This window comes from Taeniopygia guttata, chromosome 5, assembly GCF_048771995.1.
Source record: "Taeniopygia guttata chromosome 5, bTaeGut7.mat, whole genome shotgun sequence".
NCBI lineage: Eukaryota > Metazoa > Chordata > Aves > Passeriformes > Estrildidae > Taeniopygia > Taeniopygia guttata.
Genome location: NC_133030.1, coordinates 43061864 through 43081522, shown reverse-complemented (window position 1 = coordinate 43081522; position 19659 = coordinate 43061864). Strand labels below are relative to the sequence as shown.

The window sequence follows — 19659 nt, the reverse complement described above, 5'->3', positions numbered from 1 at the left end:
TAAAGTTTAAATATAAGATCAGATGGATAAGAATTAATCAATAATGCATTTAGACAGGAAGTTGAAAGAAGTTCTCAAGCCATCAGAAAAAAGAACTTCTGGAACTGTCTCCCAGATACAGTAATGGGTACAAGGAGTCTTAATAGCTTACAAGGTGAAGCTTTGTAAATTTAGAGCAGGCTAGAGATAGTCATGAAGTTCAAAAGCAAAGCTTGTGAAATGAGACTTTGTGCATTTGGTTTTCTGTCATTCTTGTGAGAGCACTAAAGGAAGGTTTACTCTCCATGTACAGCTGTGTCAGGAAGTGTTTGGTGCCACAAGCTTTGCTGTAAAATTATTAAGTAAAAGAGAATAAAGCCAGAAAAGCTGGTAATGAGATACAATGGCACAGGAAAAAGGAAAAGCTAAGGACTGGTGTGATTTCTGTCCTGTGGATATCAGGCACGTCCAGGAAAGCAAAGCGACTGTCTGTTCAAGCCCAGGTTTCAGTATGGGCTCCAAGGGTTTCTATGGTTGATATGTGCAAGGACAGAGGATTGAGCCCACACATACCCACTTATCAGATAAGGTTCCTTATCTCTTGCTGGATCATGAGCTTTCAGTAGTAATTGTATTTAATTGTTGTATTTAATAATGTATTGCATGCTTCCAAGTTTCCATTCATTGCCTGAGGAAGAGGAGAAAATTTTACTGTTTTCTTCACCCCTTTCTGGTAGTGTGATTTAATTTTTGAAATATTTTCCACTCTCCCAATTTTCTTTGATGAGATTGGCCATGAGATGAGCTTTGATGGGATTTTAGTTTTACTGCACTGATTTGAAGTCAGAATGAAAGCTGGTTTACTGGTCAAGCTGGCAAGGATCTTCTTGAGGGAGCAGAATGGGGTGGAGGGTGCCTTTCCTTTCCTTTTATGAAGAGTGTTTCACTTTAGTGTCATTTAAGTTCAACCTAACAAAACCCCTATCATTATAGGGGTGTCAGAAGTGACTTCTGGAAGATGAAAACCGTGCATGTTCTTGTGCCTGTAGTGTACTTCTCCATTCGGTGATCCAGGATTGAACTGACACATGATATTGATATGATTCAGAAACTACTATTTTATTGATGAAGTATAAACCCAAGTTCTTATTTAATTTTCTTACAGTCTGGTAGCATCTTTCTCAAGAATTTAATTTCTAACTATAACTTTGTGATGAGTTACCAGCTGACTGACTGCATTCCCTCTAAAGTTTGAACTAGGCATAATACACTTCATCACTCCCTGAACTGCTGTTTAGTACTGCTGTATGCTTTTCTGCATTTGAGAGTTTCGATGCATTTAAATTATGGGACAGATAAATTTATAATCCTTATGATGCTGTCTTGCAGCAAGCAGTTTTTAAGACACATTTTGCTGAGACATTAACATTTATCATCTTAGATTTTTATTAAATTATTATGACTTTACTATTAAATATGATATCAAGTATAAAAACATATCCTGCCTTAGAAGGGGTTGTAATGATTAAACTCCAAGCCAGACAAATGGTAAAGGAAAACATTAAGTGAAGTATTTCACATTGTAATTTAAGGCAGATAAGTATTTTTTATCCCCAGAAAAGAAAAATGGAGCCCAAATACCAGGTGTAAGGAAGAATTTAAATGATAGATGAGCAATTCTAATGGAACAAAAATATTACCTTCTACCATTTTCTAGCTTTAACAGAGTTTTTGAAGTAACTGAGCTACTAATAAAATATTCAGTCTATTTTTAAAAAATCTCAAATAAGTTACCACTATATTCCAAACATTTGCACAGAGGTAAATATTGTACCTATTTATAAATGCTGCTGTGAAGGATACAGAATTTACTATCTAAATGCAATGAAACAAATTCATTTATCAGAGACTTTATTTTCAGATAGCTGCACTAGACATTGGTATTCAGAAGAAACCTTTCTTATGCTAGAAAGAAATTTGTGAAATTATAAGTTATTTTAAAGAAATCTTGAGGGTAGGTTTTTGACATTTTGACCTTTATCAATGTGGCAGATGCATTCCCGGTGTTTGTTGCTCCAGGTCACAGATATTGCCTTTATGCCATTAAAAACTGTTAATGGGATATGGTGTTGAAAACCTTTCCCTAAGGGATCCAGAATGCATTGTATTCAGGGATACAGTTCGTAGCTTAAGAACTTTGTCTTTCAAGCTTCTCCACTTAAACTTAAAAAGATAGGAGTCTAAAAAAAAAATAGGATGTAGATGTGGCCAATACAGTGTTTTTCATGGAATATTTCAAAGGAGGAATTCTCCTATAAAGTAAGACTAGAAGCCATAGGGAGGCCATGGCCACCTCCTTGGCTTATAGGTTTCATTTTTAGTTTCTTGCTCCCTTCCCTGGGAGGAATGTACTGCTTCTGCCCTCTACCCCTGATTTGCTATTTTATAGCCTCCCCTACTAAGAAGAGAAAGAGCTCTTCTTTCTTGTAGTCTAACAAGTCGCAGCTGTTAGTTCAAGCAGCATGCCTGTTCTCACACAGTGGGGCAGTTTAAATGCAAATTGAACCAGGAAGAGGTTTATGTGTGTTATCCCTGACACTGAACTGTCAAGGGGTTTCCAGTGGCAGAAGTTTTGATTTTGTCAGAAGAAATGAAGGAAAGTAACTCCTATAATATGAGCAAAGAAAGGAAGAGAAGGTGCTTCCATGGTCTCTTGGATCTGTTGATCTGTTTAGTCAACAACCTTGGATCCTATCTCAGGGACAAAAGCTTCTTGCATTGGATCATTCAATTATATCAATGTGCCACTTAACCTGGCCTGGCCAAGATACCATCAGCTGATGTCTTTGGAGGTACTTATGAAGGAAATGTCAAGTAATCAGTTACTGCTGCCTTATCATCTCTAGGAAGCATTTCCTCTGGACTAAATGAGAGTCCAGGAAAATTACTGCTTTGTGTAAGGGAAGTCAAAGTTCAAAGACAACTTTAGGTCACCAAATTTCTGAAACAGATAGATCCCATATTGCTGTCATTTCATAGCTTTTGAAATTCCACTTAATAAAAATCATGTTTAAGCAAGAGAACACCTTTGAAGCCATTGCGGGTCGTTCAGGTAGCTCTGGAGTTCACCTTCTGACTTCAATTTTCTTCTAGGCATTCTGCAGCATGGGCTCTTGGTGCTAAGATTCTACTCATCCATCATCCATTCCTCTGGCAGGAAACCTTGTTTCTAGACCTGTCAGGTCATAGAAATTCTCTCTTTCAGGAGAATACTTCTACAGATGATTTTCAGACTGGCTTGTGACATGCCTTTCAAGTGTATTTATAGTCAGGTATACTTCACAGCAAGTGATCAATTCATAATTTTTAATTCTTCCTTGGATACAGAAAATGGGGGGGAGAGTTTTGATATGGGGAAAAAATGAACGAAAGCAAGGTCTTTATTTTGTCCACCAGGTGTATATAGTTATGTTTAATCATTCTGTTTAAAGCTTTAAAAGATAGTATTAAGTGTGCCTTCTAGAAAACAAAGAAGTGGACAAGTAGAAAGAATAAGATAGGTGGAATTGATGTGCTGGCACCAGATGCTTTGTGTTGGTTTGTTCATTGATTTACTTTATCAATTAAAAAAATGAGGATCCATGGGGGAAAAAATAGCATAGATGGTGAGTGTGACTTTCATTTGTGTCACAGCACAAAGAGGAATTTTTGGAAAGTGTCAGGTTTAACATTCTTCTTAGACAGACTTTTCCTAGTTTTGATTTGTTTAAGGCACCACTTTCTGGTCACTGGTTCATGGAGCATTGTGCAGATTGAGGATTGTTGTGGCTGCCTGCATCAAACCTTCTTTAGACAGAAAGCAAACAAAAGGAAGATAGGAAAGACCAGAAGAGAATTTGTGAGAGAACAAGGCACACCACTACTTTGGGGAAGAAAATGTTAATAGGAATCTTAGTTCATATTCTCAACATTAAAGAATCATTAAAGATTTCATTCATTAAAGATTCATCTAAATGTGGTGGCACAGATATCCAGTACTGTCTCCTCACTCAACTGTTTGTTGTAGCTTTTTCAAAGACAATTTTTAAAAAGTCCTGAAGGAGAAATAATAGATATTAAACTGGGTAGGCGAAGATGGGCAAGAATGCATAGCAATTCCAATGATGAAATTTGTTCCTTTCCCTGTCTCCTGAGTTGTTCAGTCTAACAACCTTCCGGTCCACAAACCTAAAAATGTTGCCAAATAGCTGCAGAAAAAATAATTTCCAGAAAAGGGTGGCATCTGATTTATTTCCTGCATCCTATCCTGTCTTGTTGTGGTTTTGGCTGCAAGATTGCAAGTCTAAAACTGAGAGAAGTGTCATCAGCCCCTAGAGACAGTGTCCAAACAATTGAACATGTTTGGAGGAAAGGTTTATTCTTTGGCTCTCTCAATACTTGTAGCTGCCAATATTGAGTAGTTATGGCCAGACAGATTCACTGTGGTTCATGGCTGGCTCTTGGGTACAGAAGTATTTGGAATTTTTCAAGGAAATCTAGGGAAGTGTTCAAACATTTCCTCATTGTTCCTTTGATATTTTGTGCTGCTGATGGCCTTTAGACATGATGGTTTCTCTCAGAAGACATTTCTGACTCATATCTCAGAGACTGGGCTAGTATAAGAACTTAAATAGAGAAATGAGAATTCCTTTTCTGTTCATGTGGGAAACTGGATTCACTGAGATCTTTCAGCCAAAGGTGGACAACTTTTAGGAAGAGCTAAAAGCCACGGAGTTCACAGCCTGTTTTCAGGGCCTGAATGAAACTTGGCTGTTGCAGGAAATCTTTCCATTTCTAAGATTAACAGCACTTAACAGTCCTCTTTTAGAAACTGGCTACTCTCAAAGATGACAATAATCTGTCAGACCAAATCAAGAGAGAATGCAAAAAGCAACCCCCTCTTGCTATTCTCTCTCTTCTTGCCCCTTCTAAAACAAATCAAAATTGTTCCTGATATTCAAAATTAAAGACAAAGTTGAATATAGATATATTTGCATTTATGATTACGAGTGAGAGGAGATGATTTTATTTCTCTCCTGATGATCCTTTTTCTTGCCTTTTCTTCGTGTCATTTGGTTTGAAAGATTCAAAAGAGTAATGATTCTGACAGATTCACACAGAATGCTTCCCAGCCCTTTGATCATCTTTGTGGCCCTTCTCTGAACCTTCTCCAGCCTGTCCACATCTTTATTTTGTATAGCAGGGACCAAAACTAAACACAGCATTCCAGGTGTGTCCTGACAAACACTGAGTGGAGTGGGATAATGAATGACTTCTTTATCTCTGCTGCTGATGCCCTTTTTGATGCAACCCAGCATCCTGTTGGCTTTCTTTGCCGTAGCAGCCCATTGTTCTTTCAGACCGAGCTTCTTGTCCACCAGGACTCCCAGACCCCTTTGACAGAGCTGCTCCCCAGCCCAGTAGATACCAGGCTGTGCTGCACTCCTGGATTATGTTTTCCGAGTGCAAGACTTTACACTTGTCCTTGTTGAACTTTCTAAGATTCTTGTTAACCCACTTTTCCAGCCTATCCAGATCTTCCTGTGGGGTTGGCTCTCCCTTCTGAAGAGTCCAGTTCCCTGATCAGTTTGGTATCATTGGCAAACTTTAGCAGAGTATGCTTGATCCCATCTTTCAGATGCCTTATGGAGGTATTAGTGTTTGGCCTAATATCAGCCCCAGGGGAACCCCACTTGTGACAGGTTGCTGGTTTGAAAGGGAGCTAATCACCACCTGCCTCTGGGTGTTGCCTGTTGGCCAGTTCCCCACCCACCACAGAGATCACATCAGCTTCTCTAGGAGGCTGTGGGAAATCATTTCAAAAGCCTTGGAAAAACCCAGGTAGACAATGTCCACTGCTCACCCCACAACAGCCAAACAGGTTACTTTGTCATTGAAGGTGATCAGGGTTGTGAAGTATGACTTGCCCGTGGTGAATCCAGGCTTTTCCCAATCACATGTTTCATCTGACTTGTGATAGCCCCCATGATAATTTCTTTCATAACTTTCCCAGAGACTGAAGTAAGACTGATGGGCATATAACTTCCTGGGTCCTCCTTTAAGCCCTTCTTGTAGACGATGGTTGATTTCTTCCAGTCTTCTGGGATGCCAAATGGTCTCCATGACTTCTCAAAGATTTGGAGAGCAGCCTTGCTCTCTTACCTTGGGGTGATTATTGGCAGGGTCCATCAATTTGTAGGGATCAAGCTCCTGTAATAGTTGACATACCAACTCTTTCTTTACTGATGGTTGGTTTGTGTTTGCATCAACCTGGATTTTTGTTCCCAAGGCATGCACTCCCAACGGTGCTGGTAAAGACCACTGTTAATAAAGCATTGAGAACCTCTTCCTTTCAGTGCTGTTGGTGATGGATTCACCTCTCCTGTTTAACAATGGGCCAATATCTTCCTTCTGTTTCTGCTTGTTGTTTACATACCTGAAGTACACTTTCTTGTGTTTTTTGACATTTCTGGGCAATTTAAATTTGAGCTAAGATTTTGCTTTTCCAACAGCACCTGTGCACACCTTGGAAATGCTTCTGCGATGAGGGTTTTCTCAATGGGTGTTTTCTCAATGGGTATTTTCTTTTCCATCTTTTGATATGCTTCTCTCTTGGTTTTGAGCAGACTGAGAAACTCTCAGATAAGCCAAGGTGGGTATTGCTCTGCCTACTTCCCCTACTTTAAAGGATAATGAACTGTTTTTGAACTTCCATGTTGCTCAGGAGAAAAATGCCAGCATAGAGAAAACTTTGCAATCAGCATGCTATGACCTACCATTTACATTAACCAGCTCCCTTTTCTATCAGCCAGACTACAGTACTCCTTTCTGCCCCAAGAAGATCTTATAGCATCAGTTTCATGCTAAAATGTGTTCATTCTCACAGAGCTTTTCCCTTTAAAGAAAAAAAAATTTGAGGACATCCAATCATGGGTTTTAGGAATCAAACATCATCAGAATAGGCTTATCCAGATGCTATCTCTCATCCAGGGCAGTTCACTTGCCAGATTTGTGCCCAGAAGAGTCCCTAGAAATTGTGATATCCACAGCATCTTTCAACCACAAAGGTGGGAGGACATTTCTACCATAGCTCTCATTTGCCAACAGCTTATCAAAAGAGATTTATGTCTTCTGGATATGTGGTAAACATGCACATTATCAGAGCTCCTCTACATTCATTGCTGGAAGGAAAAATTGTAACCTCCTTTTACTTCAAGAGAATACTTGAACCCCAAGCTGCTTCTGCTTGCAAAATAGAGAAGCTAGAGCTTATTTTCCAGGTGCAAGAGACAGACACAACTGAAACAGAATGTAAATAACCAAAATTTCTCACTCCTTCTAAGATTCTGAACAAGGAAGCAAACTCAGTCTTCTATAACCAAGTTATACTGTATTTGAGAACAGTGCCCTACCTCTCCCTGGTTACATTCTCCACTCAGCTCAACAATCAGCTTTAACTTTGCCTAGTCTGAGCTTCTTTGCATAGAAATTGGGCAGGAAACTCCTGGCTGCCTGATGTTTTCAGTCTTCCCATTGGATGTCTGCTGGTTCCGGGTAGAAAGGGATACTATAGAGCAAAGGAGTTATACCTAGTTATACCTTCACTAATCATGAATCTCACAGGCAAAACTTCAGACTAAGCTATTAAGGCTATTCAAATCACAGATATGAGGTAATACTTTTATGAATTAGATGCAGATTAAAATGCAGAACTGTTAGATTTTCCACACGACAAAAGGTTTATAGTGGGGAGCCACAAAGTACAAAACTAACTACTTCTATTGCATGTAATTTATTGAGCAGTTACTTATAAAAGGGAGAGTGAACAATGAAATGGCAGATATTGCAGATTAAATGAAAGCATACCAGTAGCTGGAATTCATACCCAGCTCTCCTAAGTAATCTCCCTGATCCACTGCATGTTTTTATCACAGCAGATTCTTTTAGTCCTTTTCACTGTATTCAAGAATGTAACTTGCACAATACAACATCCCAGCTTCCCATTCTGCTGAGTGAGGTTTATAGCTTTTAATTTTAATTTCCAGCCTTGGGCTGACTTGTAAGATTGAATCCATGTCCCAGCCTGCAGACTGGAAGCCCTTCATTAGTATGCAGGGCAGGTACTGAAGGAAGCTGTCTCTATGTGACAGCTCTCAATCCACTCCTCTGATTATTATGGCTCATATAAAAGAGAATGCAAGTGAAATGGGGAAAAAAAAGAGAAAGAAAAAAATCATTGCATTTTCAAATATAAAAAAAAAATGTATAAAGTATCTGGTAATATCAGGTAAGAGAATGTATCTGGTTCTGTATTACCTGCCAGTCATTCCTCTGGTTAATTTAAAAGCAAGTTAAATGTGGTCACAAGGGAAGAAGCCAAACCTCAAATACAAATTACCTGTTGAGTTTATTATGGACCCTTTTAAGGGAGATGACTTATGAGCTTATGACTTTAATATGAAAAGCATTGTAGCACCAAGTAAAAATCTACTCTGTTGATAATTTTCTTGTTTTCTTGTTGGGCAGATGGCTTTCTATCACGATAGCAAAGCTAAGGCCATTGTAAATGTCTGCATTTGCTCACAGGGGAAAAAACAAGGAAGTTATGGAAAGGTATTGTTATAATTTACCTGGGTTTTTTTAGGCAGCATAGGAAACTATGGGGAAAAAAATACTACCTTTGGCTGTTGTCATGCAGCCTGGTGATAGAAAAATATTTCATAAATAATCAGATCCTCTCCCCTTTTTCCAGTTACATATATCCCAGGTGACTGCTTATTCATGGCTAAAATGCTGCCACTTCTGGGTAGGAATATTGTGGCTGTTTAACAATGGATTTTTATACTATACAATAGTTTCAGGACTGAAAACTACAAAAGGCACCATAACTAATTTCTTCTTCAAATGAGATTGTAGGGTGTAACCACCTTTTATATGGTAGTTATGGTAGTTACCTTACCTTCTGCTAGAATTCTTGTCTTACCCTCTAAGCCAGTGATTTGCTTAAGAAAGTTCAATTATGCCATCTTCTTCCTCCCTGGGAACCTACCCTAACAGTTAACTAACTGGCTGAGGTAGGGACAGCACTTCCCTTCCTGTTGGCTCTATGCCTTTGTGCTGAAAGGAACACAAGACTTATGGTTCCAGAAGAATGGCAGACAAGAAGGGGCAGGACTCACTAACCTGGTACTCTGAGTTCTTACCTTTAAGATGCAAGCCCTGGGCTCAAGAGCATTTCACATTTCATTCCCATTATGCATCTTTTTGCAGCTCACCACTAATCCTTTTTGATATTCTGATTGGGGCATTTAATTTTCTGCTGGCACAGTACAGAAAGCTAAGGTTCCTAATCTTTGAGGGTCAGACAAATAAAATTAGCTGTTTCAATATGTATATTTTTTTTTATTGGAAGACAATGGGTTATTTCAAAGAGTGCCTATTTTATCAGAAGAAGAACCCAGGATTTTGATTTTGGAAAATTTACTGTGATAATCTGAACAGACGGTCAGTTCAATAGTATAATGAAAACAACATTAAAGAAATTATGGAGTCAAACTTGAGATGACCAATTCAAGATCAGTTGTGGCATCACTAGGAGAGAAACATTTCCAAGCTTCAGGGTGTGCTGTATTTTAATATTCATCAATCATGTATAAGCCACAATTATCAGTTTAATTATTTGCAAGCAGACTTATGGAAAATCAATAATCACCACTGTAAGTGAAAGCTATAATTCCATCAAGGACAAGTGACACCAAGAATGGTGGAAATGAAGCCCAAGTCACTACATGTTAGAGCTGAAATTTTCAGGGTTTAAGCTGCTGTGTAGGCACTGTATGTATAACCTAGCATCTACACTTTTTTCTACTGTGAATTAACAGTGTATTTCACAGTCCAGTTTGGGGATGAAGCTGATTGTTTACATAGCACAATAATTACAGTTTATTTCTAATTTTGATGGGACTAAACCACTGTCACACACTAAAGGGACAGACAGATTCTTTTAGGGTCCCTTGGCACAGTGATGATGGCACTAAACTGTATTTACAATTAAAACTTTTCTCAATATTCTTTTCTCAGAATTTGTTATTAGGAATTGCACAGTATTTCTACAAGCAGAATCAATGTAGTACAATTTATAAATAGCTTAACACATAATTTATAATAAAATTTATTATTTCAGATCACCTAGAACCTAGCTTAACTTATGGTTTCTAGTCACCAAGACCTCTGCAGATCAGACTAGATCTCAATACAGATTTTCCAGTGTCAATATAACCAGTATAATCTAGACTCAAAAATCATATAAAGAATCCAAGTCACTTAATCCTTGGAGGCAGCAAATGACTGTGGAGACATCCTTGGCCATGGGAGGGTCACGGGTCTCACTGTTTAACAGCATTTCTTGTCCAAGTTCCCCACTTAGGACTTGCCGCTGCTTGATTTTGTAGACAGTGCTCTGTGTGCTGTTAGGCTTCCCTGTCCTGTGACAATGTCTGGGACCTGGCATCTTCCAGGCCAGTAAGGAGGGAAGTAATCAGCCTGGTGCCCAGGAATCTTGATGCTGGACAGGAGGGGAAGAAGAAAACGGTTTGTTTTGTGTCCTTGATTCACAGAAACTTCAGGGCTTGATAATGCAGGGAAAGGGAACTCATCCACAGCTCGCTCTGTCACAGAGAATGATTTTGCCTCATAAAATGGTGCTAGGTATGGTAACCATATTATCAGGAGTCTTGAGCAGGGTGTACCAGTCACACACTCCTAGAAACATGAAGTAATTTTCTATCTCTTTGAGATAAACACAGGCAAAGAAAAGCCCTAAATTCACACATCATGAAGCACTTCCAATGATGATAAGATTTGCATCACTCCTGAAACTAGATTTTATTTTTCAAAATATTTATATGGTACATGAATGGCTGATAAAAAAATTTACATAATTGTCCTTATTTTTAGGCTTCATAGTCCTCTTCAGCGTAACAATTAAGTAAGCATCCTCTGCCAAGTACAAGATAAAATATGCAGCTGATTTCCTGGGGCTTGATTGTCCCAGGAAAAAAACAATTTTGACCTGTTGCTTATCTTGTGCACTATGTGAACAACAGGAAAAGAATCAATTAAGATTTCATGGCAATGTGAATTTTAGTATTTTAAATTTTTAAGTGTTTGACTCTGTAGCATTAATATTCATTTAATAAAATCTCTTTATGTGTAATCTCCTATTTAATTCCGTCATGTGGAACCACATGATGGAGTAAGTTTTCATATGGATCATTAGTAGAGCTGGAACTTAGATATGCTTGTGCAGACCTTTAATGTTTGAGCTAACTGACCTTAACAACAGGCAGCTATGCTTTACTACAACCAGCCTCTAGAGGCAAAATTAAACAATCCCTTTGCAAAGGGATTTCATGACTATTTGCTGACACCTGAGGAATAATGGAACTTGGGAAGCCATGCCTTGGTATTGTTAAGTGCCTAATGGCTACAGACCCTCTGCTCTAACTCTCTAAAGTCTGTCTCCTGTATTTGGAAAGGAATTTCCCATCAGCCCAGTTCAACCTTTAGTAGGACATGCTTAATATGGATGAAATGATCAACAAATTTATGTACTAATCTCTAATATGTACTGGATATACACAGCTAGCCATTGTAGGCTTTATTATATTAGGTTATTTTCCATCTTACCAGTACAGATTACCTAGGAAACATAAAAAAATTTCTCTGAACCAGGACTACTCGAGTATTCAGTGTGCAGTTCTGAAGTGTCAGGGTACTGAACCTTCTGCAAACAAGTGTAAGAATTTTTTAGCATTGACAAAAAATTATCATTGTCTCTAAGTTATTAATCAGAAAAGATAGATATAGCTATGCTGACATTGTAAAATGTATCAGCCTGAGGTGCAACAGCAAAGAAAATTTAAATTCAAATTACTAGTTTGGCAGTTACAAGTAACTAAACCAAGACCTCATAACATCAAGTGTTAGGTAACTAACACTTTCTTTAACCAGATCTTGACAAATGCAAAACTTTCCCAATAAGATCTGAGACTGTAATAGGGAGGATGCATATGCATAGATACATGGGACTCAGAAAGCACAACTGATTAAAAACAACACTGACAGAGATCATCTTTGTTTCACTGCCAGTATTTAGGGAAATCAATAAACAAACTAAGCAGACTAATTGTTGCAAAATAATATTTTAAAGGGATTTTGGATTCAGTATAATAGATTTTGTTAGCAAGAGAGTTCAAAATAGAAAAAATTATCTTGATCATCTCATTTCAGCATTTTTAGTCACTATAAACTGTGACATTTCTGAAGACCTTTGTGAAGCATAGTCTCATAACAAAACAATTAGCTTATTTTGGTAGTTGGCTGGAAACAAATCCACATATGGCAAGTGTCAAATGGAATCATTTTATCTTGCTATTTCTATCAGTTTCTGTCTTCTGTAGTTCACTAGCATTTATGTAGTGCTGTTCATCATTAACTGTTTTATTGTCAATTTTTTCAAAGACATTAAAATAACTGTGTTTTAAAAATAGATATAATGGTAACTCCTTCTTTATATAAAAAGCTAATTGGAAACTCTGTTGCAGTATATGGTATTATTACCCATATTAGGTAAGTTCTAAATTTTGAACAAAATACTAACTTTTGTTCTGTCTTAGATCAGAAGTTCTAATTTAATATAGTTACCATATATCCCCACTAATTAGAAGTATTATTAATTTTCTAGCTGTATCAACACAGCACTACTATATCAGAAATGAAAAATCTACCGGTTAATGTTTGGAAAGGAAGATCTGGACATTTAATGGTATTTTTGAGAAGTACTAGGCTTAACCTGGGACATTATAGTTTACTTGACTGAGGGAAGAGCATAGTTTACAAGACTGCACTAAAATTAGAGATGCTCTATTCTATTTTGTGTGTATCTGTATACCATGAACCCCTGGTTCATGCTGATCTCCTCATCCCTCACCCATCTTTACAAAATACAAACTTAATTTATGCTAAGATTTTCTACTAAAGGGGAAGCTAATAGGTCTTGGAGCAGGAAGAAATCTTGCTTTGATTTATAGGCAAACAGTAAAGTTTCAATCTGTTCTAGACATTATCAAGTTTCAGGTCTCCAGAGATATCCTGACAAGCATCTTAGTCTTGCAAGTGCAGATGCTTCCTTGCAAAACTTGGTGTCTTGCTGGTGGGCAGTGAGAAGCAGGAATTGATGGGAGGAGAGATAGCAAAATGTAAAGGTATTTCTGTCCCTGTTTGTCATTTTAATAAGTCTCTACATGACTCTCTCCCATACCTTCTGCTATATTCCTATTAGTGCCCAAATCCTCAATTATTTGTTTGCTGAGGATAAATAATTTATTGCTCTCTTTGGGCTTTTTTTGCAGAGTAATGAGATAATTGTAAAATGAATACTGCCCTACAATAGTGTGGCCTTTTATGTTTTTGAGAATTTTTAGGTGCTGGCCCTTTCTTTATGTTATACTCCCGTCACCTTCCTGGACTTTGCCAAAATAGGCATCTTGTGTAGAGGGAGAAACTCCCTAGAGTGCCCACAGGGACATTGCATTGGCAGGAGAAAAGATTTTCTAGCATAGTAGGAGGGAGCTCCCACCAAATGGCCATAAACACTGCAAAATCACACTAATTCGCTTTTGGCTTCCTTTTAGGGTCTGGAGCCCATGGGCGTTCCTGGAGAATAAGACACCCTTATGAGAGGCTGAAGGGCTGGGTCATGAGGGAAATCAAGGAGTGAAAATAGTGGCTACAAGAAATGGGGAAGAGAAATGACCACTGGTGGTGGCTATTTACTCACTCATTTGCACTTTCTGAGCATGCTATGAGTGCTGTTGCAAAATTTACTCTGACTTGTATCCCCATTGGGAAGCTAGACTCACTGCCTGCCCCGGTGCTTTTAAGATGTTGCTAAGTAGGACTCTATTTGCAACATCCATTCTGAATGGAAAGGCTCTCGTGGGCCTCAGTGCAGAAGTTTTGGAGGACATGGTAACCTTGATGAGTTGATCGAAAGCTCATTTATTCTCTACCCATCAGGAGTTTAGTACTTGATGAAATACTCATGTTTGCCTCCCTGTCTGGTAGGACAGCATGACCAGGAGAGCACAAGATAGATAGCACTGATCAAACTGTAATCAATATCCTAATGCAGAAAATACAGGAATCTCATGTTCAGTGTTTACATTGTGTCATGATGTCCTTGTGTTGTTCCTTGTACTCAGCAAGGTTCTATAGGTCAGGAAGTGAAATCTCTTCTGAATAACTTTGTTGAAGGTCCTCTGCACCACGTACAATTAGCTAATCCCTTGGCCCCTTTCCCTCTGAGCATACTTTCTGGGTAACTGTCTTATGGTCTTGTGTTGGTTTTACATGGCCTGGTTTTTGGTAGTGGAAGTGGGCCACAGAGGTGGCTTCTGTAAGAAGCTCCTAGAAGCTTCCATTATGTCTGGTAGAGCCAATCCCTGGTGGCTCTGAAGATGGCCATGCTGCTGGCCAAGGCTGGGTCACTTAGAGAGGATGATAATGCTCTGTGAGTATATATTTAAGAACAAATAAAAATAAAAGTAGTAGCACAGTTTTAATTCCATCCAGACAAGAGGGGGAGGTGAGAATATGTGCGGGAAACAACAAGGAGACACCAAGGTCAGTAAAGGAGGGGGAGGAGGTGCTCCAAGCTCAGGAGCCAAGATTTCCCTGCAGACCATGGTGAAGACCGTGGTGAAGCAGCTGTCCCTCTGCAGCCCAGGGGTCCACAGGGGATGCAGAGATCCATCTGCAGCCTATGGGGGAGGTGCCCGTGCCGGAGTGGGTAGATGCCTGGAGAAGGCTGTGATCCAATTGGAGACCCCGTGGAGAGAGAGGGCGCTTGCTTCCAGGTTGTAGCAGCCTGTACTTGGAAAACTGCACCCCATGGAAGAGTGACCCATGCCATAGCAGTTTTGGGAGGACTGTCTGCCCATGGGAGGGACTCATGTTGCAGCAGTTTTGGGAGAACTGCTGCGCATGAGACTGGGGCCATGTCGGAAAAGTTCACAGAGAACTGTCTCCTGTGGTAGGGACCCCACAGCCTCGCAGGAGAAGGACTTCTCTCCTTAGTGGTGGAAGCAAACCTTGGGTGACAAAGTGACCAAGGCCCCCACCACCTACACTGTCAGTGGGAAGCAGGGAGGAGTTGCAGGAAGAAAAGGTGTTTTTAAGGGCTTGTTTTACTTCTCATTATCCTCCTCTGGTTTTGTTAGTAATAATCTCACTTTGTAATACCAAGCTGAGCCTGTTTTGCCCTTGGAGTGTTTTGTCCTGGTCTCATGAACCCTTTGTTAAATTTTTCTCTCCCCTGTCTAGCTGTAACAGGGGAGGGTGAATGAGCAGCTTTCATGGGTGCCTGGCATTTGGCCGGTGTCAAACCATGACAAGTCTCAGGGCAACATGATTTGGATATGGTGGACCTGAGCACATCTGAGCTGACCAGCTGACAATTAATTTTTCTGCCACTGCAAAGCTGGTTGCAGGAGTCAGGAATGTCCAGGCTTTGTGAACAGATCTCTGTGCTTATGGAGATGAGGATAAAGCCCATCATCGTGCTGGGCAGGCTCCAACTGTTTGCACAGAGTGACTCCGTATCTTAAGTGGTGGAGTCACTGTCCATCCTCTTTCTGTAGAATGTGAAGCAGTCCTCCACTGCATCCTTATCTTCTCCCATCCTCCATTTGCTGGAGAGGTGTGTATTTGATAGGCTCTGCTATAGGAGTATGCTGGATGGTAAGTAGAAGAGGTGTTCTGTTCTGAACAGAACAGTTCCCTTTGTCTAGGGTGAGGGAGAGTCCTGCAGCCCCAAACTCTAGTCATTGAGAACCCTTGTGTCTCATCCTACTGTGTCCAAGTTAGTTCCTCAAAGTCTGATTCCATCCAAACCAATAGCAGCAGAAGCAGAAGTTGCAGCAAGAGGCACCATGTGTATGTATCAAAATTGCAAAGCAGAAGATGGACAGTGCTGGCTGAAGTCCTGTTTGCATACACACAGGCTATGTGCCACAAATGAGTGAGAGTGGAACACATGCTGCAGGGACTGGTGCTACTGAGAGGCAGAGCCAGAGCATAGCTCTTGTGCTGTTGTTCTTATCTGCTTATTCAGTGTATGCTCATATAGTGTGTGCACGTCTTGCCTTCTCAAAAGGTCCTCAGATTGGAATAGTGTGTGCAGCCCATGTCACATGCTCAGGTATATAAAAATGACACGTCTAACAAAGATGCAATGAGAATATGTTTTCCCAGTGTAGCCATTGTTATGATAAAGGCTCATAATTACAAGAGTGAGAATATATTACTGCATATATGCGTGTATGTGTGTTTGCTTGTGAGAGACAAACTGAGTGGTATTCAACATCTACATTATTCAAAATATTTAAAGCCATAATAAGATATAGCAGTAGGAATTTGTGTGAATCAGGAAAAAATAATGCATGCTAAGGTTTTAGGATGTAATCTTGGCTTATACAGAACAGATGACATTCATTTTTCTCCCCTGTCATGTGCTAGAGATTTTCTGTCTGTAAAGAGAAGTCTTTTAAAGGTAGTCCTCCTTCATCATAGCCGAAACTGATCATCCTGAATGCATAACATTAAAAACCACACATGTTTGTATGGCAAAAAAATACAAAATCAAAAATTACAGCAAATTCTAAAGTAAAAGCACATATTTCACAAGTCTTTACATTTAAATAGGAAAAAGAAGGAACTGGTGTAGAATGTTGTTGAAGCTATTAGAAAAATATCACTAGTTCTTATTTTAAGATATGCACAAATTTTCCCAATCCGTAATTTCATGAATCTTTTTACCTTTGAATACATCTACTTAGGCCCATGTTCTGCAAAACATTTAAATACAGACATGTTATTTACGGACAGTCTAACTGCCCATGATTTGATTGAGTCATAGAGGAGCAAAATGCTCACCAAAGACACTATTTATGGAAAGGACTTGGGAAACCATAACTTCCTGCATTACATAAACTTCCTGAGTCAAAAAACTAGAAACTCAGATAGATTTGGCTCATGTTCCTTCAGTATACAAGGTCTGCTAATTCACAGCAATTGGCACAGAAAGGCTGACTCAAATGAGGGCACCGCAAGGGGCCATCATAGCTACATCTCATGTACGTGCAGGAGCTGGAGGGATGATGTAGTAGCCCTGGAAATAGGACCTGTGCTGCTAAGACTCCTGGCTGGTCGCAGCACAGAGACAGCCTGGGACTGACTGGCTGTCATTATCTGAACAGCAAGTGTTGCTTTGGCTGGAAAAAGAGCTATCCATTTTCTGGAAAGTTCCCTTCCTACTAGTCTATGAGCTCTATGGAGTTCTGCCAGCAGGAGCTGTGCTGTGCAGACTGAGAAATTCTTCCTCTTTTTCTTTTGTTTAAATAGAGTAGGAATTAAAATAGATTCAAAGTGGATCAACCTGCAAAACTGTCAAATCCATGTGAAACCGACAACCTGGCAGTGAACTGGCCATAGCTTTAGCTACAGTAGATCCCATGGTATGCTGATGAAAGTCAGGTTATTAATTCTTACTGTCTGGGACAAAATCCAACATCCTTTATTTTCTGCTTCCTTCAAGCTCTTTCCTGAACTTTCAGTAACAAGCTGAAGTAGCTTTCTTCATGTCTTGAGCACTGTTGCTTGCATGATGCCCCAGGAGATGACAGACTCATAGGAAGCATGTGATTCAAATGTACATACCTGTGGATAAGACCCCTCTGAGATCCTGCACAGTGCTTAAATACAACTGCTGGAGTTTTGCTCAAGAAGAGTAGAAGGAGCTGGAGAAGGTAAAAGCTGAAATGGTATTAGCGAGTCTTCACAGAGTGGACAGAAAAGGATACTGTGCAAGCAGAATTTTCTTCTGACTCAGCCTACTGAGTTGATCTAGCTCACAAAAAACATGCATTACAACATTTTAAGAAGTACAGCAAAGCCCATTTCTGCATTCTTGGGTGCTTCTGCTAAGACCAAAGGGCAAAGTTGCTTCAGCGTAGTCCATTGTTTGTTTTGGACTCTCAAAGATTAAAGATTTCTATATGTGTTGCTAATTCTCATGGTTATTGTTAAATATTTCCTTTTATTATCTGTATCATAACAGCTACAACTTAAAAAAAAAAAAAGAAAAAAAGGTGAGTTCTCAAGTGCACCCTCACTGTTTCCTGTCTCTGAGCACAGGAATGTTCTGTGCATGAGGAGACTCCGACTCACATGTCCCAGGAGAACAGCCTGACCACCAGATTGCAGGCTGTTTCAGAGGCAGGCAGTCCCCACCCTTCCTATTGAAACTGTGCCATGCTGCAGAAAATAACTTAAGTTCATTGGTCCAGAGAAAGAGAAGGGGGGTCACAGGGGGTAGAGAAAGCCTAAGAGAAAGCATGACTGTTCTGGTTAAGGCACCCGTCTGATAAAGCCTTAGATTCTCTTCCTGGCCTGCTTCTTAAATATTTCATATAAATAGTCACTGGATAAAATGCAGAAACAGATGTTTTGAATACCGTACTCAGAGATGCCTAATTTTTCCCGTGCTCTGTATAGGAAATCTAGACACGGAACAGGAGGTTCTGAATTCCCCTCTAGGAACCCAGTTCCTTTCACTTTGGCACTGTGGGGTTGAAGTTCTGTATAACTAATTCCCATATTGGACCTGATCCTCAGACTATCACCTCAGAAGTCTGTTTCAGAGATTCACAATCTCCATGAGATTTCCATTCCCAGTGTATTTGGCACTGATGATTCTTTTGTATTCCTTCTTTAAAGTGCTCCACTATTCCTTTGGCTCTTCTGGATAGCTTTAAAATGAAAAGCTATCTTTGACTAGGGTGCATTTTTGTTTAGACCTGTTACAGAATGCAGCCATTTTCCCATTACAGAAGCTTGACTATGCCTGTTTTCAGATAACAAGCAAGAATGGAGTTGTTTTACTAATAAAAAACATTTGTGATACAGTTTGATGTTTTTTGCATTTCCCCCAAACACTGCCTGGATTTGGATAAATACACATCCTTACAGATGAAGTTTTGGATTATATCTGGAGAAAAACTGACTTTGAAAAATGTCTGAGGAAAATCACAGGAATCTTTCCCTACTCCACCCATTCTCCACCCCCCTTTTTTTAACTAGAACATTCATGTAAGCAATGTGAGCAATATGATTGGCTTTTTGGGGATTCAGTTTCTGACCTAAACTTCTACGGTTTTGCAGTGATTTCCTTAAACCTGACTGGTTTGGAGAACCAGTTCTGAAACATTCTGAAAGGGAGCACTAGGAAGGGATATATGTGCAGGTCATCATGACCAGAGGTGTCTCACTGGCATGAAGAACATTTGGAAATGGGTTATGGTGGTGACATATGAGTTGCAGGATAGCAGTGCGGGCCAGAAGTGGCAGACTGATTTTCAAATACACTTATTTAAGAAATGAGGTTTTATTTCTGATGAATCAAGGAATGGGTGAAATTTTTTTAAAGTATTTATAATTTGGATTGTGAATCAATAGCATTGAATTGTTTGCATAGAGGTCAACCTCTCTCAGGTATCTAAATACCTTAACAGTCCTGTTTTT

General features: G+C 39.5%; 1 long non-coding RNA gene across 1 annotated transcript in view; it reads right to left on the bottom strand.

Moving 5' to 3' along the window:
* The window catches only part of LOC140684315 (uncharacterized), a 41072-nt gene that overhangs the window by 7172 nt on the left and 14241 nt on the right, over positions 1 to 19659 (bottom strand). The gene's annotated exons all lie outside the window — the stretch shown is intronic.